Here is a 25,648-nt window from a genome sequence, read left to right on the forward strand (position 1 = left end):
CCTAGCGTGTTTACACTACGCCGCCTTAAGTAAGAGAGGCAAGTACATGATTCTCAAAGCACTTACCTCCTTACTTAGGGCGGCGTAGTGTAAACGCGGCGGGCGTAAGGGCACCTAATTCAAATGGGTTGGAGGGGGGCGTGTTTAATGGTAATGAGGTTTGACCTCACGTTTTTGACTTTTTTGGCTACTGCGCATGCGCTGGGCGCCTACATTTCCCAGTGCGCATTACGGCTAAGTACGCCGTACGGGCCTATTGATTTCCACGTGGACGTAAACGACGTAACTCCCGATTCGCAGTCGACTTACGCAAACGACGTAAAAAATTCGAACCTTGCGGCGGGAACGGCAGCCATACTTTAACATTGTTATTCCACCTCATAGGTGGAATAACTTTAGGCCGCCTAAGGCCTTAAGGAAACGGTGTAAATCGACTGCGGCGGCCGGGCGTACGTTCGTGAATCGGCGTACAAACTCATTTACATAATCTACGCCGACTGCAATGGAAGCGCCAACCAAGCGGCCATCCGAAAAATTGCAATCTAAGATAGGACGGCGCAAGCCGTCGTATCTTAGATATGTTTAAGCGTATCTCTGTTTGAGCATACACTTAAAGCGGATGTGCCATGGGAACAAAATATTAAAAGTCAGCAGCTACAAATACTGCAGCTGCTGACTTTTAATAATAGGACACTTACCTGTCCTGGAGTCCAGCGCCGATCGCAGCAGAGCACGAGCGATCGCTCGTCACTCTGCTGCTCCCCCCGCCATCCACGCTGAGGGAACCAGGAAGTGAAGCGCTGCGGCTTCACTGCCCGGTTCCCTACGGCGCATGCGCGAGTCGCGCTGCGCCCGCCGATTGGCTCACACGCTGTGTGCTGGGAGCCGAGTGTTCCCAGCACACAACGGGCGACAGACGGGATGTGACGGAATGCCCGTCTTTCGCCCGTATCGTGTGGCCGGAAGTGGGTGCAAATACCTGTCTTTAGACAGGTGTCTGCACCCCCCTCCCCCCTGAAAGGTGTCAAAAGTGACACCGGAGGGGGGGAGGGTTCCGATCAGCGGGACTCCACTTTAGGGTGGAGGACCGCTTTAAACATAAGTCGGCGTAGATTCTAAGTTAGGTCGACTAATCTAGTGATAAGTCGGCCTAACTCTACCTGAATCTACCTATAAGTGTCTACATACAGTCCTGATCAAAAGTTTAAGACCACTTGAAAAATTTCAAAAAATCATATTTTACATTGTTGGATCTTAACAAGGTTCCAAGTAGAGCTTCAACATGCAACAAGAAGAAATGAGAGTGAGAAAACATTTTTTGAGCATTCAATTAATTGAAAATAACGAATAAACTGAAACAGTCTGTTTTTCAAAAGCTGATCAAAAGTTTAGGACCACACCTCCAAAAAAAAAAACGAAACCCCCCCAAAACAGAAATCCAACTTCCAAACATGATCTCAGTAATGAGAAGCTCCGCCGTTATTGTTGATCACTTCAAAAATTGGTTTCGGCATGCTTGATGCCTCGCGTTTCCATGAGGTGAGTGGGAACATTTCTCCAAGTGGTGAAGACAGCCGCACGAAGGCCATCTACTGTCTGGAACTGTTGTCCGTTTTTGTAAACTTCCCTTGCCATCCATCCCCAAAGGTTCTCAATTGGATTTAGATCAGGGGAACACGCAGGATGGGCCAACAGAGTGATGTTATTCTCCTGGAAGAAGTCCCTTGTCCTGCGGGCATTGTGTACTGTAGCGTTGTCCTGTGTCGTTCCCACACAGACGAGGGCCCTCAGTCATGAGGAACGCTCTCTGCAACATCTGGACATAGCCAGCGGCCATTTGACGCCCCTGCACTTCCTGAAGCTCCATTGTTCCACTGAAGGAAAAAAGCACCCCAGAAAACATCTCAGGTGGGATCTGCTTGTCATGCCAGTAACGTTGGAAACCATCAGGACCATCAAGGTTACATTTTTTCTCATCAGAGAATAAAACTTTCTTCCACCTTTGAATGTCCCATGTTTGGTGCTCTCTTGCAAAGTCCAAACGAGCAGTTCTGTGGCGTTCAAGGAGACAAGGTTTTTGAAGACGTTTTTTGTTTTTGAAGCCCTTCAGTTTGAGATGCCGTCTGATGGTTATGGGGCTACAGTCAGCACCAGGAGGGCCTTAATTTGGGTTGAGGATCGTCCAGTGTCTTGATGAGAGACCCTGCTTATGCAGTTCAGCAACCCGACCACGTTCAAAAAGGGAGAGTTTTTTTGTCAACGTGTGACTACCTGACAGAAGATGACAATGAATCCACATCTTTGCACAGATTTGGCCTTTAAAAGGCATGTGGTCCTAAACTTTTGATCAACTGAAAAACAGCCTGTTTCATTTTTTTCGTTATTTTCAAATAATTGAATGCTCAAAAAATGTTTTGTCTCACTCTCATTTCTTCTTGTTGCATGTTGAAGCTCTACTTGAAACCTTGTTAAGATCCAACAATGTAAAATATGATTTTTTGCCATTTTTCAAGTGGTCTTAAACTTTTGATCAGGACTGTATATATGACCCCGGCACATTGATCTCCCTGCTGGCACAGTGAAAGAGAAGAGCATAAACACTTTTTTTATGGCAGAGCCGGTAAAAGGGAGATCTTTCCCATGTTCCTGTTGCTACACAGAGCGATAACACTAATGCGCATGGGGTGATTAGGGTGTGCCTGGACACGCCCGGCACACCCTGTGCGCACACCTATGCTAACAGGTGTTCTAATCCCTCTCCACTCTATCAAAAACTAAACCTTTTCGATCTTTTCAGCCATAACCCCAGTAAACCACTTGCAGTCTGCAACATATACAGTATATACGTATTGTGGTAGGCAATGTAGATACAGAAAGTATTAATATTACATCAATCAAAAGCTGAAATATCAGTGCGTCTGCCCTGTAAGTTAAATAGGTAGATTCAGGTACGAAGGCTTAAACTTGCGGCGGCGTAGCTTAGCCTGTTTAGGTTACGCCGCCGTAAGTTAGCTAGGCAAGTACATGATTCTCAATGTACTTGCCTGCTAATATACGGCGGCGTAGCCTAAAGCGGGCGGGCGTAAGGGCGCCAACTTCAAATGTGTTGGAGGGGGGCATGTTTGATGGTAATGAGGCTTGACCTCACGTTTTTTTACGTGTTTTTTTCTTAATGCGCATGCGCCGGGCGCCTACATTTCCTAGTGTGCATTGCGGCTAAGTACGCCGCACGGGCCTACTGATTTCGACGTGGACGTAAACTACGTAAATCCCGATTCGCGGACGACTTACGCAAACAACGTAAAAAATGTGAATCTTGCGGCGGGAACGGCGGCCATACTTTATCATTGTTATTCCACCTAATAGGTGGAATAACTTTAGGCCTGCTAATGCCTTACGGAAGCGGCGTAAAACTACTGCGGCGGCCGGGCGTACGTTCATGAATCGGCGTATCAACTCATTTACATATTCTACGCTGACCGCAATGGAAGCGCCACCTAGCGGCCATCCGAAAAATTGCAACCTAAGATAGGACGGCGCAAGCCGTCTTATCTTAGATATGTTTAAGCGTATCTCTGTTTGAGCATACGCTTAAACATAAGTCGGCGTAGATTCTGAGTTAGGTCGACTTATCTACTGATAAGTCGGCCTAACTCTACCTGAATCTACCTAAAAGTCATTTTGCAAAAGATGGAAACATTGTAGAACCTCTTAGGGCCACATCCAAAGCCATATCCTAACACACTGAATACGTCACAGACAATAAACTCCGGTAAGATGACACCATGAATGTTCAGGATTGTTCTGTATTGGATTTCCAGTGTTACTGACCAACATGGGAAGCATCTGATGTAGATAAATATTGCGTGATACAAAGTAACCGGCAGAGAGACAAACAAAATGATTGAATTAAAGAGGCAGAGGCTCCGACATCGTTTTCTCATTTTAGAAGTTTCAGTGAAAACTCTCAGAAGCCGAGTCCATGAAGAATCTTCTTCTTCCGTCATCCAAACTTTTCCCTTTTCCAGTGAAATTCGTTCCTACATACTTGAGAGAAAAACAAAAGGAAATATAAGCGGGAGACATAACAAGAAGACCACAATAAAGGTTGGGGAAGGACTGGCTCTCATTTGCTCCCAATGTTTATTCACGCATACGTTGGAGCGCATTCACTGACTGCCGCCGGTCGTACGCTTCGATGAGATTAAAACAAGAATTGCTAGCTACCGTGTTCACCCCTAATGTGTGACTTCTCCAAAATAAAATAGAAAACTGATGAGTGGAGCAAGCCGTCCTCTGGCAACACGAGGAAGCCACAAACCACCACCCACTGAGATGAAGAAATCCTCAAACTCTCGACATGGACACATCAGGAGATGGACCCCCATTCAGGGGCAGAAAAGCACGAACATTGCTGAGTTTGCAGACAACAGGGCTGATTTGCTAAAGATGGTCCCAAGTCCTTCACGGGGCCGAAAATATGACCTCAACAAATTAGTTCCAGGAGGAAGCCTCAGGGCAGAGGATTCATTCACTGGCATTGAAGACCAAATAACGTGCAAAGCAATAATCTGCAATCTGTTTACAGTCCATGGTGTCCGTTTATCAAGCAGTATAAAAAATAACCACTGTTGAGTTCTCCTACATTCTCAGATCCTGTTGAGGAGTGGAGCGATTTACAAACGCTTCGAACTGTGGAGAACACCTCCTGTTACTGTAATCTTGCGAGACATAGCGAAAATCAGGGAAACACAGAGGTGTCCGTTTATTAAGCAGTGGTGAATTACCACTGCTGACTACACAGGCATTCTCAGAGGAGATTGCTCTCCTCAGTACGTCACACTACACCACATATTAATAAAATAATAAAGTTAAAGTCCCCCTACACAAAATATATAAGTCAGGGAAACACAGAGGTGTCCGGTAATTAAGTAGCGGTGAATTACCACTGCTGACTACACGGGCATTCTCAGAGGAGACTGCTCTCCTCAGTACCGCACACTACACCACATATTAATAAAATAATGAAGTTAAAATCCCCCTACACAATATATATGTATATATATTTTTATATATATATCTGTATATATATATACACACACACACACACATACAATTATATATATATACAGGCAGTGCAGAATTATTAGGCAAATGAGTATTTTGACCACATGATCCTCTTTATGCATGTTGTCTTACTCCAAGCTGTATAGGCTCGAAAGCCATCTACCAATTAAGCATATTAGGTGATGTACATCTCTGTAATGAGAAGGTGTGTGGTCTAATGACATCAACACCCTATATCAGGTGTGCATAATTATTAGGCAACTTCCTTTCCTTTGGCAAAATGGGTCAAAAGAAGGACTTGACAGGCTCAGAAAAGTCAAAAATAGTGAGATATCTTGCAGAGGGATGCAGCACGCTTAAAATTGCAAAGCTTCTGAAGCGTGATCATCGAACAATCAAGCGTTTCATTCAAAATAGTCAACAGGGTCGCAAGAAGCGTGTGGAAAAACCAAGGCGCAAAATAACTGCCCATGAACTGAGAAAAGTCAAGCGTGCAGCTGCCAAGATGCCACTTGCCACCAGTTTGGCCATATTTCAGAGCTGCAACATCACTGGAGTGCCCAAAAGCACAAGGTGTGCAATACTCAGAGACATGGCCAAGGTAAGAAAGGCTGAAAGACGACCACCACTGAACAAGACACACAAGCTGAAACGTCAAGACTGGGCCAAGAAATATCTCAAGACTGATTTTTCTAAGGTTTTATGGACTGATGAAATGAGAGTGAGTCTTGATGAGCCAGATGGATGGGCCCGTGGCTGGATTGGTAAAGGGCAGAGAGCTCCAGTCCGACTCAGACGCCAGCAAGGTGGAGGTGGAGTACTGGTTTGGGCTGGTATCATCAAAGATGAGCTTGTGGGGCCTTTTCGGGTTGAGGATGGAGTCAAGCTCAACTCCCAGTCCTACTGCCAGTTTCTGGAAGACGCCTTCTTCAAGCAGTGGTACAGGAAGAAGTCTGCATCCTTCAAGAAAAACATGATTTTCATGCAGGACAATGCTCCATCACACGCGTCCAAGTACTCCACAGCGTGGCTGGCAAGAAAGGGTATAAAAGAAGAAAAACTAATGACATGGCCTCCTTGTTCACCTGATCTGAACCCCATTGAGAACCTGTGGTCCATCATCAAATGTGAGATTTACAAGGAGGGAAAACAGTACACCTCTCTGAACAGTGTCTGGGAGGCTGCGGTTGCTGCTGCACGCAATGTTGATGGTGAACAGATCAAAACACTGACAGAATCCATGGATGGCAGGCTTTTGAGTGTCCATGCAAAGAAAGGTGGCTATATTGGTGACTGATTTGTTTTTGTTTTGTTTTTGAATGTCAGAAATGTATATTTGTGAATGTTGAGATGTTATATTGGTTTCACTGGTAAAAATAAATAATTGAAATGGGTATATTTTTTTTTTTTGTTAAGTTGCCTAATAATTATGCACAGTAATAGTCACCTGCACACACAGATATCCCCCTAAAATAGCTAAAACTAAAAACAAACTAAAAACTACTTCCAAAAATATTCAGCTTTGATATTAATGAGTTTTTTGGGTTCATTGAGAACATGGTTGTTGTTCAATAATAAAATTAATCCTCAAAAATACAACTTGCCTAATAATTCTGCACTCCCTGTATATATATATATATATATATATATATACAGCCCTCAAAATTTCCACTCGCCTGCTAGCATTTGGCGAGTGGATTTAAGCTGGGGGCGAGTGATAACAGTTCTGCATGACCAACAGTCCAATCTGTGCCTACACTTAGAGCCACGCTGCGATTGGTGGCTGAAGAGGAAAGGTGCGTGCCCAGGAAAAGTAGTCGGGTGAGCCGCACACATGCAGAGCAGTACACAGGTGCTCTCCTTACAATTCTCTGTCCCTCTGGTCTGCCTCAGTGCCCTGTCCCATGTTGTTAAAGTTGTTGTTGGTAATATTTAATTGTGTAAATGTGTGATTCGGCATAAAACATTTAACAGTGTCATTCCAAGAGATAATCTACAAGGGCATTTTTAGGGGCAGAATTAGGGGCGGGGCAGTGTATGGGTTAGGTGAGGCAACTGATGGCGAGTAACACTTGAGGCCTGGCTAGAAGCTCAGGGCTTGAAAGTTTGAGCCCTGTATATATATATATATATACTAGCTGAATACCCGGCGTTGCCCGGTCTTCCTATCTTAACCTTTAGGGGAGGAAAATCATAGTAATATAAATATACCCATCTTTTATATAAGGGTTAATTTAACTGTCATATATTTTTATTTGGCATATAAGTAATATGTGTAGCAGGTATTATTGAAATATCTCCAGGCGTACAGAAGTTAAGTGGGAACATACATTTCCCATTGATTTGCATGTGACTTTAAACAAAAACCCTGACCCTCACAAATGGGGGTAGTTAAGGGATAAATTAACTATCCTATAGTTTAAGTGGACATATAAGTAACATGTGACCAAGTGTTATCAAAATATCTACAGCCGTTTGGAAGTTATGAAGTAACATGTATTTCCCATAGAGTTGAATGGGACAAATGGGGGTGGGTAAGGGTTAAACCACCTATCCTATGTTTGTTGCTGACATATAAGTAACATGTGTGCCAAGTTTCATGTTAATATCTTTAGCCGTTTGGACGTGATGCTGGAACATACATACATACATACATACATACATACACACACACACGTTGAGTTTTATATATATATATATATCCACTGAGCAAAATTATAAATGCAACACTTTTGTGTTTGCCCCTATTTATCATGAGCTGAACTCAAAGATCTATGACTTTTTCTATTTACACAAAAGGCCTATTTCAGTCAAATATTGTTCACAAATATGTCTAAATCGGTGTTAGTGAGCACTTCTCCTTTGCCGAGATAATCCATCTACCTCACAGGTGGGGCATATCAAGATGGATATCAAGATGCTGATTAGACAGCATGATTATTGCACAGGTGTGCCTTAGATTGGCCACAATAAAGGGCCACTCTAAGGCTGCGTACACAACATCGGTCCAAACCGATGAAAACAAACCGAAGTTCAGTTTCATCGGTCCAAACCGTCCGTGTGTACGCCCCATCGGTCTTTTGTCCTTCGGACAAAAGTTAGAGAACTTGCTTTAAAATCGAACCGATGGACCGCTGACCGATAGGTCCAAACCGATGGTTAGTACACAAAAGCATCGGTTCAAAACCCGCGCATGCTCAGAATCAAGTCGACGCATGCTTGGAAGCATTGAACTTCGTTTTTTTCAGCACGTCGTTGTGTTTTACGTCACCGCGTTCTGTACCGATCGGTTTTTGGAACGATGGTGTGTATGCACATCAGACCATCAGTCTACTTCAGCGGTGAACCGATGAAAACGGTCCGTCGGACCATTCTCATCAGATGGATCGACCGTGTGTACGCGGCCCAAAATGTGCAGTTTTACTGTATTAGGGGGGGGGGGGGGGGGGGCTGGATCCGAGGCGGCCGAAAACCAGTGAGTATCTGGTGTGACCACCATTTGCCTCATGCAGTGCAGTGCAGCACATCTCCTTTGCAAAGAGTTGATCAGGTTGTTGATTGTGGACTGTGGAATGTTGGTCCATTCCTCTTCAATGGCTGGACAATTTCATGCTGCCAACTTTTCGAAAACAGTTTGGGGACGGCCCCTTCCTGTTCCAACATGACTGCACACCAGTGCACAAAGCAATGTCTATAAAGACATGGATTAGCAAGTTTGGGGTGAAGGAGATTGACTGGCCTGCCCAGAGTCCTGACCTCAACCTGATAGAACACCTTTGGGATGAATTAGAGCGGAGACTGCGAGCTAGGCCTTCTCGTCCAACATCAGTGCCTGACCTTACAAATGCGCTTCTGGAAGAAAGGTCAAACATTCCCAACATTCTAAACCTTGTGGACGGCCTTCCCAGAAGAGTTGAAGCTGTTATAGCTGCAAAGGGTGGGCCAACTCAATATTGAACCCTACGGACTAAGACTGGGATGCCATTACAGTTCATGTGTGTGTAAAGGCAGGCATACTTTTGACAATATAGTGTATATATATATATATGTAGCACCCCCTTACTTTTAGTATGGGCGCTACGCTAAAGTTAGTGGGGAATGGGAGGATTAGTTTACTCCCATTCACAGTTTATGGAAATTTGGGCTGTTGCCAATTTCAGAATCTGTCCTGTAGGTCAGTCTGCGCTCCGGGGGTGCGTTATCACCCCCGGGCGGCAGCTGGCGCTAGAGGGATTCTGACAGACCCACCTTCTCCCATCAGCCAATGAGAGGAGTTCCTCCCTCGTTGGGCATGCTGGGAGGGGATATATCTGGGCAACCGCCTTTAGGCCGTTCTGTTCTGTGTGGAGCCCGAGTTCCAGGTGCGGCATCCACCTTCAGGGTGCGTGCATCCATAGGCCCCGCCACCGTGGCCTGCTTCTCTGAGGTCATGCACCATGCAGAGCCTCATCCTAACCTAGAGAGGGGCCCCAGCGACTGGCTGGGTCCCAACCTTCTGCTGAGAGGATCCTAAGCCGGGAGCTGTGCGATGGGGAATCGGCTCGGGAGAACCTAGAATCAGAGGTTGTCCAGGAGGCCTAGACGAACCATCGGGGATCCGGTCACCACACTGCATGACAGGTATACTCAAGCTGTCAGTGGGTGACACTATCTGAACTGACAAGGAGGATTCGCTAAATCTAATTTCACAAATCTCAAATTGTCAAGCCTGTGGCAGAGGCCTGTTCCTCCCAGTGATCCTTAAGTGGCGTTCCGGCTGCCAGGCCTGTGATAGACGCCTGTCCGGGGGCACTTTACCCACCCTGATTGTGGTGGCGACAAATTGGGTTACATTATTGCTGAGAGCAGGCTTGCTCTCCTTCTCATCCAAGGCCTGATACTAAAGTTTCTCTACGATCATCAACTTTTCTCTATTGTGTGTCATGTTGATGTTGGCCATGTTGGGCCTTGGAATAGAGCATTGAAAACTCAATTGACGTCTGGACACTTGCTCTTTATTCACACTCAAAGATATCACCCCTAGACCAAGTCCAGAAGGTAACTTAATAGGCCGATACATTTTCTGCATTAGTATAAAACATTCCACTACTACCCCTTCCCCATCCCTGAACACTTACCTGTCCTCTCTCTCGATCCAGTGATGTTCCCAGGTGTAGCACTGTTTTCCTCTCTTACTTGTCTCACAGAAGACTCAGGCAGCAGTAAGAGATATTGCCCATTGGCTCCTGCAGCTGTCAATCAAATCCCGTAAGGAGGGAACAGGGGGTGTGGCCGAGCCATGTGTGTGTCTATGGAGGCACACAGCCCAGCTCAGGAAAACGCCAGTACATGTGCTTTCATCAGCACGTGGCTTGCTATAGGGGCATTCTGGTGAGGAAGCAGTGGACAGTGATGGCAGAGGACCACCAAAGAAGAGAAAACAGACTGCTTTGACTTTAATATAATTTTAATGTAAATGTGACTGATGCAGTCTAGAAGTCAGGAAAGTACCAGGCTCAGACAGTAAACTACCTTTCCTCTCCTTTTCCATCACTGGAAAGAGTTTTTTTGTTGAAGATTGCTAGTACATTAGAAAGAATAGATTTTTGAAGGTGGTGATTCTGAAGCACAATTAATTACCAAGAAAGAGACCATCAGATATTGCCTGCCTTGAGAGGGAGATGGAGTGAGGAGGATGACAGCAGTCCTCCATGGGCACCACAGGCCAGCTCTGAATTGGCTCCAGTACATTGATGACATCTAAATCCTTCTCTACTCCCTTCCCCAGACACTACAGAACCAGCAACCTACAAGTGAGAAGCACCGCTATGGCACCTCCCGCTAGGTTCAGGAAGTGACATCATTTCCTGAACCGGACTTGCCATGTTTCCAGACTGCCACAAAGGATTTAGAGATTTCACAAACAATCAGTTTCAGAAACAGGTTTTCAGCCATGATGCATAGTAAAAAGAATATATACATATATCTATATATAACCCATTATATATTATCATTACATCAAGGTCCCCAAAGCATAGAGAGGCTGGATATACAGAGATGCTAGGCATATACAGAAAAGCTGGGTATACAGAGAGACTAGGTATATACAGAGAGGCTGGGTATATACAGAGAGGCTGGGTATATACAGAGAGGCTGGGTATACAGAGAGGCTAGGTATATACAGAGAGGCTAGGTATACAGAGAGGCTGGTTATACAGATAGGCAAGTGTATATACAGAGAGGCTAGTGTATATACAGATAGGCTGGGTATACAGAGAGGCTGAGTATATACAGGGAGGCTGGATGTACAGAGAGGCTGGATGTACAGAGAGGCTGGATATATACAGAGAAGCTGGGTATACAGAGAGGCTGGGTATACAGAGAGGCTGGAGATACGCCGTCGTAAGTCTTTGAGAATCTGGGCCTATATCTAAATAGGTATCTGGAATCTACATCTAAGTAAGTATCCATAGTCTACATCTAAGGAAGTATCTGGAGTCTACATTTAAGGAAGTATCTGGAGTCTACATCTAAGGAAGTATCCAGAGTCTTCATCTAAGGAAGTATCTGGAGTCTACATTTAAGGAAGTATCTGGAGTCTACATCTAAGGAAGTATCCAGAGTCTACATCTAAGGAAGTATCTGGAGTCTACATCTAAGGAAGTATCCAGAGTCTACATCTAAGGAAGTATCCGGAGTCTACATACAAGGAAATATCCGGAGTCTACATCTAAGGAAGTATCTGAAGTATATATATATATATATAGGGAAATGTCTGGAGTTTATACCCAAGAAAGTATCTGGAGTCTATTTCTAGGGAAGTATCTGTAGTCTATATCTAAAGGAGTATCTGGAGTCTACATCTAAAGAAGTATCTGGAGTCTACATCTAAAGAAGTATCTGGAGTCTACATCTAAAGAAGTATCTGGAGTCTACATCTAAAGAAGTATCTGGAATCTATATCTAAAGAAGTATCTATATATAGGGAAGTATCTGGAGTCTATATCTGGGGAAGTGTCTGGAGTCTATATCTGGGGAGGTGTCTGGAGTCTATATCTGGGGAAGTGTCTGGAGTCTATATCTGGGAAAGTGTCTGGAGTCTATATCTAAGTGACTGTCACGATCAGGGGTCAGGCTCGAAGACCAGTTGCTATAGCAATAGCATTACTACCACCGACCAGCAGGAAAGGTACACGGGCAGTCACCCTGGTGAAAGACGTGCACTCATCTGAAGTACTAAGGAAGTATCTGGAGTCTATATCTAGGGAAGTATCTGGAGTCTATATCTAGGGAAGTATCTAGAGTCTACATCTAAGTAAGGATTTTAAGTCTATATCTAAGGACATCTGGAGTCGATACCAGAGGAATTATCTGGAGTCTCTGGCCCAGATTCTCGTAGATTGGCGTAAAAATGGGCGGGCGGAACGTATCTGACTTACGTTACGCCGCCGCAAGTTTTTCAGGCAAGTGCTTTATTCACAAAGCACTTGCGTGTAAAGTTGCGGCAGCGTAACGTAAATCACCCGGCGGAATTCAAATTCGGCGTGTAGGGGGCGTTTCATTTAAATGAAGCGCGTCCCCGTGCCGAACGAACTGCGCATGCGCCGTCCCTAAAATATCCCGGCGTGCATTGCTCTAAATGAGGTCGCAAGGACTTCATTGGTTTTGACGTGGACGTAAATTACGTCCAGCACCATTCACGGACGACTTACGCAAACAACGTACATTTTTAAATTTCGACGCGGGAACGACGGCCATACTTAACATTGGTTGTGCCTCATATAGAAGGGGCAACTTTACACCAGGAAAAGCCAAACGTAAACGTCGTAACTTTACTGCGTCGGCCGCGCGTACGTTCGGGAATTCGCGTATCTAGCTAATTTGCATACTTGACGGGGAAACCAACTGAGCGCCACCTAGCGGGCTAAAAAAAAATTGCAGTTAAGATCCGACTGCGTAAGAGACTTACGCCTGTCGGATCTAATGGATATCTATGCGTAACTGATTCTAAGAATCAGTCGCGTAGATACGACGGCCCAGATTAGGACTTACGACGGCGTACATGGCGCTGTGCCGTCGTAAGCCCTTTGAGAATCTGGGCCTATATCTAAGGAAATATCTGGAGTCTACATCTAAGGAAGTATCGGAAGTCAATATCCAGGGAAGTATCTGGAGTCTATATCTAAGGAAATATCTGGAGTCTGCATCTAAGGAAATATCGGGAGTCAATATCTAGGGAAGCATCTGGAGTCTATATCTAAGGAAATATCTGGAGTCTACATCTAAGGAAATATCGGGAGTCAATATCTAGGGAAGCATCTGGAGTCTATATCTAAGGAAATATCTGGAGTCTACATCTAAGGAAATATCGGGAGTCAATATCTAGGGAAGTATCTGGAGTCTATATCTAGAGTCTACGTCTAAGTAAGGATCCGAAGTCTATAACTATGGAAGTATTAGGAGTTTATATCTAAGGAAATATCTGAAGTCTACATCTAAGGAAATATCTGAAGTCTACATCTAAGGAAGTATCTGGAGTCTATATCTAAGGAACTATCAGGCTGGGGACCTGTAAGGTGTCTGTTTCCCAAGCTGTTCTCATATATTTATCCTCCTGAGCAGTTGTACATCTGGACCTTCCACCTTTATTTCTCGAGGGCACTCTTTCATTTTGGCCATTCACCACTTTTTAGTCCTGACAAGTACAAAAATCACTATACCTTACCTTTAAGAGTAGACCTAATTGGAGCAGTAACTGAGTTCAGGCTTATTAAAGGCTGACTAGGTGTCACGACTGTGAGAGAAAACTAAAATTTTTGCCTAGTATAGGTGTCCGGCTACCATCCATCAATTCAATCAGGATATATCTGATATCTGTTGGCGTTGCCATAAGTCAAAGGGAAACATGTTCCATATCTGGTGGGAGTGTCCCCCAGTGAGAAGGTTTTGGGAATATATCTTTGACCTATATGGAAAACTAGTAGATATAAATACCCACGCATCACCCAGAGTAGCTCTCTTAACCATGATTCCAGGATCTCTAAAAAAAAGCAAAGGAGGATGTGCTTATACACTTCCTCTCTGCAGCTAGAGCAGTTATCCCACGACACTCGAAATTGACAATAGTCCCTTCCCTGGGGGAATGGGCAATTGAAATGGATTTTACCAGAGATTTGGAGGGGGTGCTGGCGCGGGAAGTAGGAAGAGAAGAACAGTTCTCTCGAACATGGTCCGTCTGGTCCAGGTTTAGACAGTCAGATGATTTTCTAACCTGGGTTAAAGGGAACCCTACCATTGCTTAGCCATAATGGAGCGATTTAAAAAAAAAATTTCCCCCATTCTTTTTCCTTAGGTGTTTTTTTTTTCTCTCCTTTCTTTTCCTTTTCTTCTCTTTTTTCTCTCTTTCCCTTTTTTATGTCTTTCGTATATGAGTGTATGAAAATATGTATTTAAGAAGATGTAAAGTATCCTACTAGTATATGTCGTTAGTCCTCACATAACTATATCTGATGTGTATAGGGTAAAAACCCATGTAATATCCTATGAAAACAATAAAATAATATTGTACCCTAAAATGTTTGCCTGCACAGCCTGCAGGAAAGATGGTTCAATGGGCAGCACAGTGGCTAGTTAGTTAGCACATATACCTAGCAGCACTGAGGTTGTTGGTTCAAATCCCAACTATGGCACTACCTACCTGGAGTTTTCTTGTTCTCCCTGTGCCTGCACTGGTTTCCTCCCACACCCCAAAGATAAACTGACAGGTTAGTTGGCCATAGTGTATGAAAGTTAGGGGCATAAATTGGGTACCATGTCACCTTTAAAGGGCCCCCTTTGTGCTTACACTTACTCCAGCAACGGCTCTAAATATTTAGCAGTGTACATTGTAAATATGACACCCTCAAAATCCCAATCCAATCACAATACCCGAATAAACATTAAATCCTGAAATAATGGCTTCATAATCTGCAATCATGAAAAGTCGACTTCAATACTTAGAACCAACATTTTCCATCCACAAACAGCCAAGGATCTGGAATGGGAATTATGATGTTCTTTTGGAATACTGCTCTGGAAAGGTGATTTTATTTCTGGCAAACTCTGGAAGTGTATTTATAATATTTGTCCTGGCATGGGCAGACTCTGAAGGTGCCCAGTACCTGGCAGTAAAAATGAATTTGTGCAGAGATTTAATACGGTCATTAGAAGTAAGCCCATGCTGTTATATGAGCTGATTTTGGTTCAGAAAAATGACAGAACTCCAGCCGGCTTCAAAAGAAGATTAAATCCACAGATGTGGAATGGAAGTTTTATACTACGTTAAGTATCCCCATGTATCCGGACAATGGACTGTGCTGTGATGGTGCCAGGGAAGTCATAACTATATTATATTCCTCCCATGTATCAGTATAAAGTATCCCCATATCAATATACAATGTATCAGTATGAGGTATCACCATGTATCTGTACAATGTATCAGTATGAGGTATCCCCATATACAGTATATGTACAATGTATCAGTATGAGGTATCCCCATATACATTATATGTACAATGTATCAGTATGAGGTATCCCCATATACATTATATGTACAATGTATCAGTATGAGGTATCCCCATATACAGTATTTATACAACGTATCAGGCCCCGTACACACGACCGAGTTTCTCGGCAGAATTCAGCCAGAAACTCGGTTCAGAGCTGAATTCTGCCGAGAAACCCGGCCGTGTGTACACTTTCGGCCGAGGAAGCCGACGAGGACCTCGGCGAGGAGATAGAGAACATGTTCTCTATTTCCTCGTTGTTCAATGGGAAATTTCAGCTCGCCGAGGTCCTCGGCGGCTTCACAAGGAACTCGACGGACAAAACGATGTGTTTTGCCCGTCGAGTTCCTCGGTCGTGTGTACGCGGCCTAAGTATGAAGTATACCCATGTATATGTATAATGTATCAGTATGAAGTATACCCATGTATATGTACAATGTATCAGTATGAAGTATCCCCATATACAGTATTTGTACAACGTATCAGTATGAAGTATCCCCATGTATATGTACAATGCATCAGTATGAGGTATCCCCATATACAGTATCTGTACAACGTATCAGTATGAAGTATCCCCATGTATATGTACAATGTATTAGTATGAAGTATCCCCATGTATATGTACAATGTATCAGTATGAAGTATCCCCATATACAGTATCTGTACAACGTATCAGTATGAAGTATCCCCATGTATATGTACAATGCATCAGTATGAGGTATCCCCATATACAGTATCTGTACAATGTATCAGTATGAATTATCCCGTCTCCCCATGTACCTATACAATATATCAGTATGAAGTACTGTATCCCCATGTACCTATACAATATATCAGTATGAAGTATACACATACCGTGTTTCCCCGAAAATAAGACCTAATGTTATTTTCCAGGAAGGCTGTAATATAAGCCCTACCCCGAAAATAAGCCCTAGTTTAAAATGCTTGTAAAATCCTATAATCCACTCTATTACAGTATTATATAATGTATAATGTGTGTGTTTCTGTAATATAATTGTGGTGAAGAGAGCTCCGGTTGGTCACAGAAGCGCAGAGCGGCGCTATAACAAAGGTATTTGGCACAATTATATTACAGAAACACACACATTGTACATTATATATAATACTGTAATAGAGTGTATTATAGGAATTTACAAGCATTTTAACTCGGTTCACACTGGGGATTCCTGTCAGGCAGGGCGGGAGAGGGGGACAGAAGACAACACATTACATGGTAAGACCTACCCCGAAAATAAGCCCTACTATGTCTGTTGTTGCCAAAATGAATGTAAGACCCGGGCTTATTTTCGGGGAAACACGGTATATCTGTACAACGTATCAGTATGAAGTATCTCCATGTATCCGGGCAATGGACTGTGCTGTGATGGTGCCAGGGAAGTCACAACTATATAGGAAATATTATTATGCTCATATTTATATAGGATATAGAAGGATTAGCACTCTGCCTCTGAAGGACCTGAAAATATATGGTCTCTATTGCACTTATTACAATATAATGTTTCCATATCAACGTTTGGGTACAACATACACACCATATGTGGACCGGTTATGTTGTTTGATTGTGGAAGGAAATCCGAGGCATTGGGGGAAACCCATCTAAGCCCACAGAAGACCAATTCTGTGCCTATAATGTTTCTTTAGGAGAAGGAAACGCAGTATTGATTATTTCAAGCTGATAGGTACAGCCACAATGCTCAAATTATATGATAAAGTGTACTGACTACGTGTCAGGAACCATGAATCAGACTGAGGCAGAAGTGCAGTAAAAATCACACTATTTAATAACATGGTAAAATGGTATAAACAGAGCAAATGTAGTGAAAACATAGCCAGATTTCGGTAACCAGGACAGGTAGTCAGAGCAAGCCAGAGAAACAGGAGTCCAGAGATTAGTGAAGTTGGGTGCAGCAAACAGGATCAGGAACCAGAAAGGAAGTCAGCCAAGCAAAAGTCTTTCACAGGACAACACAGCAGAGAGAGTCCGGATATGTTGACCAAGGCAAAGGCACAGAAGATCTAATACAAGGAGTTTATATAACCATCAGCTCTAGCTGATGAGCAGGAAATGAAGACCAGGTGAGTCACTGTGGAAGGAAGAGACTTTGGCAAGTAACCATCAGCTGAGCACAGAGCTCTAAGAAGAAAGGGCTGACAGTACCCCCTCCTCAATGACCCCTCCCCCTTGGAGGACCACCAGGTTTGAGTCGAAACCGTCTATGGAAGGCACAGAGGAGGACAGGCACATGTACATCCAGGGATGACCCCCCAGAGCCTTACTCCGGACCGTAGCCCTTCCAATGTACCAGGTACTGTATGCGCCCAAGGAAGCTACGGGAATCATTGATAGATGGTATTTCATATTCCTCATAGTTCTCAACCTGAACTGGGTGAGGACATGGTACCGAAGTGGTGAAACGGTTGCATATCACAGGTTTTAATCTGGAGACATGAAATACATTTAAAATCTGCATATTAGAAGGAAGGTCTAAAGCGTAAGCCACTGGGTTGATCCTACGGAGAATACGGAAAGGCCCGATAAACCGAGGTGCCAGGTTTAATGAGGGAACACGGAGTCAGAGGTTGCGAGATGACAGACAGACTCCGTACACAACTTAGTAGAAAGGCGCAGGTAGGCATCTGTGGTCAGAATGGAGTCTGTATCTATCATTGGCACGTTGTAAGTATTCTTGGACCTGTACCCAAGTGGAATGAAGACAACAGAGATGCATCTCCAATGCAGGAATGCTCTGAGGAACAGAACAAATGAGTCAGGCAACATGGATGATTGTCTCCATTCATGACGAATTATGGTTTCCAATCGGGAAGCGGTATTGACGGCACTATTGTGAGCAAACTCCGCCCAAGGTCTGACCAGTTATGGTGGTCAGAAATGTGGCAACGTAAAAACTGTTCCAAGGACTGGTTGGCTCGTTCTGTGGCCCCATTTAACTGCGGGTGATATGCAAAGGAGAAAGAAATCTGAATTCCCAACTGTGCACAAAAGGCTAGCCAAAACCTGGACACAAACTGGCTACCCCTGTCCCGAGACATTCACCTTGGGTAGCCCATGTAAGCGAAAGATCTCTCGAGCAAAAATGGAAGCCAGTTTTTTAGCTGTAGGCAACTTCTTAAGTGGAATACAATGATACATTTTCAAGAACTGGTCAACCACCATAAGAATAACTGCATTGCCCTGAGAGTTGAGTAATTCCACAATGAAATACATTGACAGGTGGGTCCAAGGCCTCTCTCCAGATGGGTTGTAGGAGGCCCACTGGAAGGTGTGGAGGTGTCTTACTCTGAGCACACATGGAACAAGCAGCTACGAAGGCGGCTACAGCAGCACGTAGACTAGGCCACCAGAATTGTTGGCAAATGGCCCAAAATAGTTGATTCTTCCCTGGGTGGTCAGCAGCCTTGGGAGAATGGTAAGTCTGAAACACGGCAGTACGGAGACTCTCAGGGACAAAACAGTGGTCGCAAGGTTTCTCAGGAGGAGAATGGATCTGAGCGGCAATCATTTTGTCACCCAAAGGAGAAGTGAGACTGGTGCGAACCATAGCCAGAATACGATCAGGAGGAATCACAGGAACAGGAACCGACTCCATCTTGGAAGTGGAGGAAAACTGTTGTGCCAAAGCATCAGCCCTTACATTCTTAGTATCAGGTAAGAATGAGACTATGTAATTGAAAACTGTCAAGAAAAGAGCCCATTGCTCCCTTCTAGGAGAGAGACATTTAGCCTCATACAAGAATGTGAGATTCTTATGGTCAGTCAGAATAAGAACCGGCACAGTAGTACCTTCAAGGAGATGCCTCCATTCTTTAAGGGCTAAAATGATCGTTAACAACTCTCTGTCCCCAATCTCATAATTGCATTCCGCAGGAGATAATTTCTTGGAAAAATAGCCACAAGACAGCAGGGCACCAACTTCAGTCTCAGATGCATCAACCTCAAGGACGAAAGGTACCATAGGATCAGGATGTACCAACACAGGAGCAGAAGCAAAGGCAGCCTTGAGAATCTCAAAGGCATTAATGGAGTCTGGAGGCCAATTCTGTGGGTTACCATCCTTTTTGGTCATATCAGTCAGGGGCTTGACCAGAGACGAGAAGTTATGAATAAACTTCTGATAATAATTGGCAAAGCCAAGAAAACGCTGCAATGGTTGTAAACCCACAGGTCGGGGCTACTGTAGTACTGCTAAACGTTTCTCTGGGACCATCGAAAAACCAGCAGTAGAGATGACATAACCCAGGAATTTAACCTGTTCAAAATGAAACTCACACTTTTCCAATTTGCAATACAGGTTATTATCTCTCAACCTCTGCAGAACACGGCGGACATCTGTGTGATGGCTCTCTACGGACTAGGAAAATATGAGAATATCATAGAGATAAACCACCATACATAGCTGCAACAGATCTCGGAGGACATCGTTGAAAAATTCCTGGAAAACTGCCAGAGTGTTGCAAAGACCATACGGCAAGGTATTCATAATGGTCAGTTCTGGTATTGAACACAGTTTTCCATTCGTAATGCTCCTTGATCCTCACAAGATTGTATGCCCCTCACAAATTCGTAAAAAACGTTGCTCCCTTGAGGCGGTCAAATAACTCCGTAATCAAAGGAATCAGATACACGTTCTTAATCGTGAAGCGATTGAGACCCCTGTAATCAATACAAGGTCTCAGTTCACCATTCTTCTTTTTCACAAAGAAGAAACCAGCACCAGCAGGAGAGGAGGATCTGTGGATGAATCCTTGAGAAAGTGCATTGGCCACATACTCCTCCATGGCTTTGTCTTCCGAGACAGGCAAAGGGTATACCCGACCACAAGGGGATTTGGCACCAGGTTGTAGGTCAATTGCACAATCATACGACCAGTGCAGATGCAAATTACCGGCTTGACCTTTGTCAAAGACATTGCAAAATTTGCGGTACTCCTCTGGCAGGGCGGAGAGTGAAGGGGTCCACAAGACCTTAGCCAGTGTCAGAAAACATGTCTCGCTGCATTGTGGCGACCAGGAAAGAACCTCAGCACAAAGCCAATCAAAAGAGGGGCTGTGCCTCTGTAACCATGGATAACCAATAACCACCGAAAAATTAGGTGAGAAAATGACTTGGAATTTGATTATCTGATAGTCAACAGAACAGTCTCATGAGTTACATGGGCAGGCTGTAGAGATCTCCCATCAATAGCCTCAATGGCAAGTGGAGTCGCACAAAGCTGCAGCGGAATCGAGTGCTTGGACACAAAGGCGTCATCTTTGAACAGGCCTGCATGACCACTGCCCTACAGGACCTCAAGATGCGGGCATTTCCCAGACAGGTAGGACAGGACTTCAAAAAGTGACCTGCCTGGCCACAATAAAGGCACAATCTTTCCCTCCTCCTAGAGGCCCTCTCATCCGCAGAGAGACATGTGAAGCCCAACTGAATGGGTTCTACCTCGCTGGCAGACTCGGCACCAGGAGGTATGGGAGGTGAGGGAGGCAAGGGTTGGACTGCAAAGTCGGAGCCAAATGTACAGGAGGCTTCCGCAAGCGCTCCTTAAAAGAGGGTCTCTCTCGGAGTCTGGAGTCAATGAGGATGGCAAACATGATCAACTTCTTCAGCTTAGTGGGTATGTCTCGGGCTGCTATCTCATCATTGATGTGATACGAGAGACCATGAGAAAAAGCAGCAACAAGGGCCTCATTATTCCAAGCAACCTCTGCTGCCAGAGTACGGAACTCAATGGCGTAATCGTGACAGTTCTCCTACACTGTTTGGTGGACATTAGGCCTTTGGCAGCAGACGTGGAGCGTGCAGGAGGGTCCTAAAGGAAGCCGCAAACTCTGGGTAACTCTGGACAATGGGTTTTTGCGTCTCCCATAGAGGGTTTGCCCAGGCCAAGGCTCTCTCAGAAAGCAAAGATATCATGAACCCTACTTTGCTTCTGTCCGTGGGAAACGCCTGAGGCAGCATCTCAAAGTAAATCTTAACCTGGTTGAGTAACCCTCTGCATTGAACTGGATAGCCCCCCGAATTGCTGGGGAAGCGGAGTGGAACCAGACATATCTCTTATAGAGGTGATATTCGAGGCGGGTGCCAGCACCGAGACCAGAGCAGCAGCAGGGATGGCCTGCAACACAGGTTGTACCAGAGCAGTCACAATGGGAGGTTCCAGGTGAGCAGAGCGATTCAGCAGTGTGATTACGCTGTGGTCAACTGATCAATGCAGTGATCCTGCTCATTCAATCTGGAAAAAATAATACCAACAAGTGGATTGCCTGCAACTTCTTTTGGTGGTATTTGATGACCCTTTGCTGTTTTAATTTTTTGCGCTATAAACAAAAAAAGAGCTCCCGCTGCTGTCAATCAAATCTAGTGACACGGGAGACGGGGGAGCGCGCTGCTGTCTGTGTCAATGGACGCAGCAGCAGGACTCAGAAGGGCGCCCGCATAAGAGACCCCAGGGAATGCAGGAGGATCAGGGCCCCTCTGTGTAAAACCCTTGCACAGAGGATGTAAAACAACCCCTTTAATTTCTCGCCTCCACCACTCTCTCTCTCTCTTAGTACACAGACATTTTACACCAGAATCTTAGATGTGAACTATAACATACAAATTGTAGCAGATAAAGAGAAAAAAGAAGGAAAATAAAAAAGTTATTCTTGTATATTGGAAACAACCACAACCTCCAGCTCGTTCCTTCTGGACAGAATTAGTCAGTGGTAACGTACCATTATATACACTGACATACGAGACAAGAGGCCGCCCTGGGAAATCTGACATTTTCCACAAATAGACACCATTCTCTCTAACTCGGATCAATTCCTGTCTGGATGCTTCACAAGTGTAAAGAATGAGATGTACAAATATAATGTACCAGGATGACGGTGTATGTTATAAGGGCACAATATGTTTAGTTGTGTTCTATGTGCCGAACAAAAACTAAGATTTCCCTTTCTGGACATCTGTAACGACGTGCAACACTTTCTGTTTTCAGACTTTGTGGGTCTGTACATTAAATTTTAGTGTCAAAAACTTTACTCAACACCCTCTCCTTTCATGTGATGTTACCATCACTTGGTAGATGGGGTTCACTGTTCTTTGCCTCGACTCAGTGATCAACCTCAGCCCCTCTGACAACCCAGGTCAAGCAAATAGACACTGTAATACTGTTAAGAGCACAAAGATAAAAATTCTGCACACAGGTATAATTCAGTATCAATAAGTAGACACTAGTTTCATTAGTAATAAAGAAGTGCATTACATTTTAACTAATTAAAGTAGGTGGCTATATGTACATATAGAAGCAGATCTGTAGCAGTGGTACCCCCTTGCTATAGGCAGTGAACAAAGTACTTGTCTATAGAGAAAGTCCTCGGCCCTAGATCTTCAGCTAACATTGGGGCCTAATCTTTACGGTGGTGCACATTAACACAGTCCGAGTAAAGTCTTCATGCAGTAGTATAGGCTGCTAGCCAAGTGTCTAATCCCTATGTGCTCAGTCTCTAACAGGTTAGTGCTGCAAGGTCCTCTCACCAGACCAAGTGAAAAAGCAGCAGTTGTCCCTCTGGTTAGATATTCAGTCACTTCTGGGTTGCCTGTGGCAAATCCAGTCCTCAGCACAGTAAAGACTGTATACTGGCAGTAGCTCTGTCCGTCAGCACACAGGTCACAACTCTGTACCCTTTGGTTCCCAGCACAGCAAAAGCTTCCCGTGGCTTAGTCCCACTGTACTCTGATCTCCTAGTAGAGGCACAGAGTGCTGCTGCAGGTCCTTGTGCTCTATTGTCCCGCACTGCTCTGCCAGACCTCCAGTGAATCGCCTGGGAAAAGTCATGTGTCCTCCTCCTTTTAATGCAGGGCTTTTTGGGGGCTGTAGTTCACAGTCTGTTAGTCTCCATGGCACAGTGAAGCGAGAGATGAAAGGAGAGACGAAGGGAGAGACAAAGGGAGAGACAAAGGGAAACATGAAGGGAGAGAGACAAAAAGAGAGACGAAGAAAGAGAGACAAAGGGAAAGAGACTAAGAGAGAGAGGAAGGGAGAGAGATGAAGAGAGAGAGGGAGAGTCAAAGGAAGAGATAAAAGGGAAAGGCGAAGGGAGAGAGACAAAACGAGAGAGACGAAGAAAGAGATATTAAGGCAGAGAGATGAAGAGAGAGGGACAATGGGAGAGATGAAGGAAGGGATGAAGAGAGAGATAAAAGGAGAGACAACAAACAAGACTGAAGCCCCGTACACACGACCAGTTTCCTCGGCAGAAGCCGACGAGGAGCTCGACGAGGAAATAGAGAACATGTTCTCTATTTCCTCGTTGTTCTATGGGAGCTCTCGGCCCGCCGAGCTCCTCGGCGGCTTCAGGGCTGAACTGGCCGAGGAACTCGATGTGTTTGGCACGTCGAGTTCCTCGGCCGTGTGTACGGGGCCTAAGAGAGAGAGATGAAGGGAGGGAGGAAGGGAAAGACTAAGGGAGAAACAAAGCGAGAGATGAAAGGAGAGACAAAGGGAGAGATGAAGGAAGAGATGAAGTAAAAGACGAAGGGAGAGAGACAAAGACAGAGAGATGAAGAAAGAAAGACAAAGGGAGAGACAAGGGAAGAGATGAAAGGAGAGACAAAGGGAGGAGATGGGGAAAGAGACGAACGGAGATGAAGGAGGAGATGAAAGGAAAGACGAAGGAAGAGAGGCAAAGAGAGCGACAAAAGGAGAGTTGAAGGGAGAGATACAAAGGAAGAAACAAAGAGAGAGATGAAGGAAGAGATGAAGGGAGAGAGACAAAGGAAGAGAGACGAAGAGAGACACAAAGAAAGAGATGAAGGGAGAGACAAAAGAAGAGATGAAGGAAGAGATAAAGGGAGAGAAACAAAGGAAGAGAGACGAAGAGAGAGACGAAGAAAGAGATGAAGGGAGAGACAAAGGAAGAGACGAAGGGAGAGACAAAGGGAGAGATAAAGGAAGAGACAAATGGAGAGAGTTAAAAGGGAGAGATGAAGGGAGAGAGACGAAGGGAGAGACAAAGGGAGAGATGAAGGGGGAGAGATGAAGAGAGAGAGACACAAAGAAAGAGGGACAAAGGGAGAGATGAAGGAAAAGACAAGGGGGGAGATACAAAGAGAAAGATGAAGGGAAAGATGAAAGGAAAGACGAAGGAAGAGAGGCAAAGAGAGCGACAAAAGAAGAGTTGAAGGGACAGATACAAAGGAAGAAACAAAGAGAGAGATGAAGGAAGAAATGAAGGGAGAGAGACAAAGGAAGAGAGACGAAGAGAGACACAAAGAAAGAGATGAAGGGAGAGACAAAGGAAGAGATGAAGGAAGAGATAAAGGGAGAGAAACAAAGGAAGAGAGACGAAGAGAGAGACGAAGAAAGAGATGAAGGGAGAGACAAAGGAAGAGATGAAGGAAGAGAAGAAGGGAGAGATGAAGGAAGAGACGAAGGTAGAGAGACAAAGAGGGAGAGATGAAGAAAAATAGACAAAGGGAGAGGCAACAAAAGAGACAAAGGAAGAGAGATGAAAAAAGAGAGACAAAGGGAGAGATGAAAGGAGAGATAAAGAAAGAGACGAAGGGAGGAACAAAGAAAAGGGACGAAGGGATAGAGACGAAGAAAGAGAGATGAAGAGAGAGAGACAAAAAGGGAGAGATGAAGGGAGAGAGATGAAGAAATAGACAAAGGGAGAGACGAAGAGAGAGATGTAGGAAGAGATGAAGGCAGAGAGGGAGAGACGAAGGGAGAGACAAAAGGGAGAGATGAAGGAAAAGATTAAGGGAGGGAGATGAAGAGAGAGAGACGAAAGGAGAGAGACGAAGAGTGAAGCCTCGTACACACGACCAAGTTTCTCGGCAAAAACCAGCAAGAAACTTGCTGGGAGATATTTTTTTGCCGAGGAAACCGATCGTGTGTACATTTTCGTCGAGGAAACTGTCGAGAAACTGGACGAGCCAAAAAGAGAGCAAGTTCTCTATTTCCTCGACGGGAATGGAGAAACTTGCCTTGTCGAGATCCTCGACAGCCTAACAAGGAACTCAACGAGGAAAACAA

The sequence above is a fragment of the Rana temporaria genome, chromosome 8 (assembly GCF_905171775.1).
Source record: "Rana temporaria chromosome 8, aRanTem1.1, whole genome shotgun sequence".
Taxonomy (NCBI): Eukaryota; Metazoa; Chordata; class Amphibia; order Anura; family Ranidae; genus Rana; species Rana temporaria.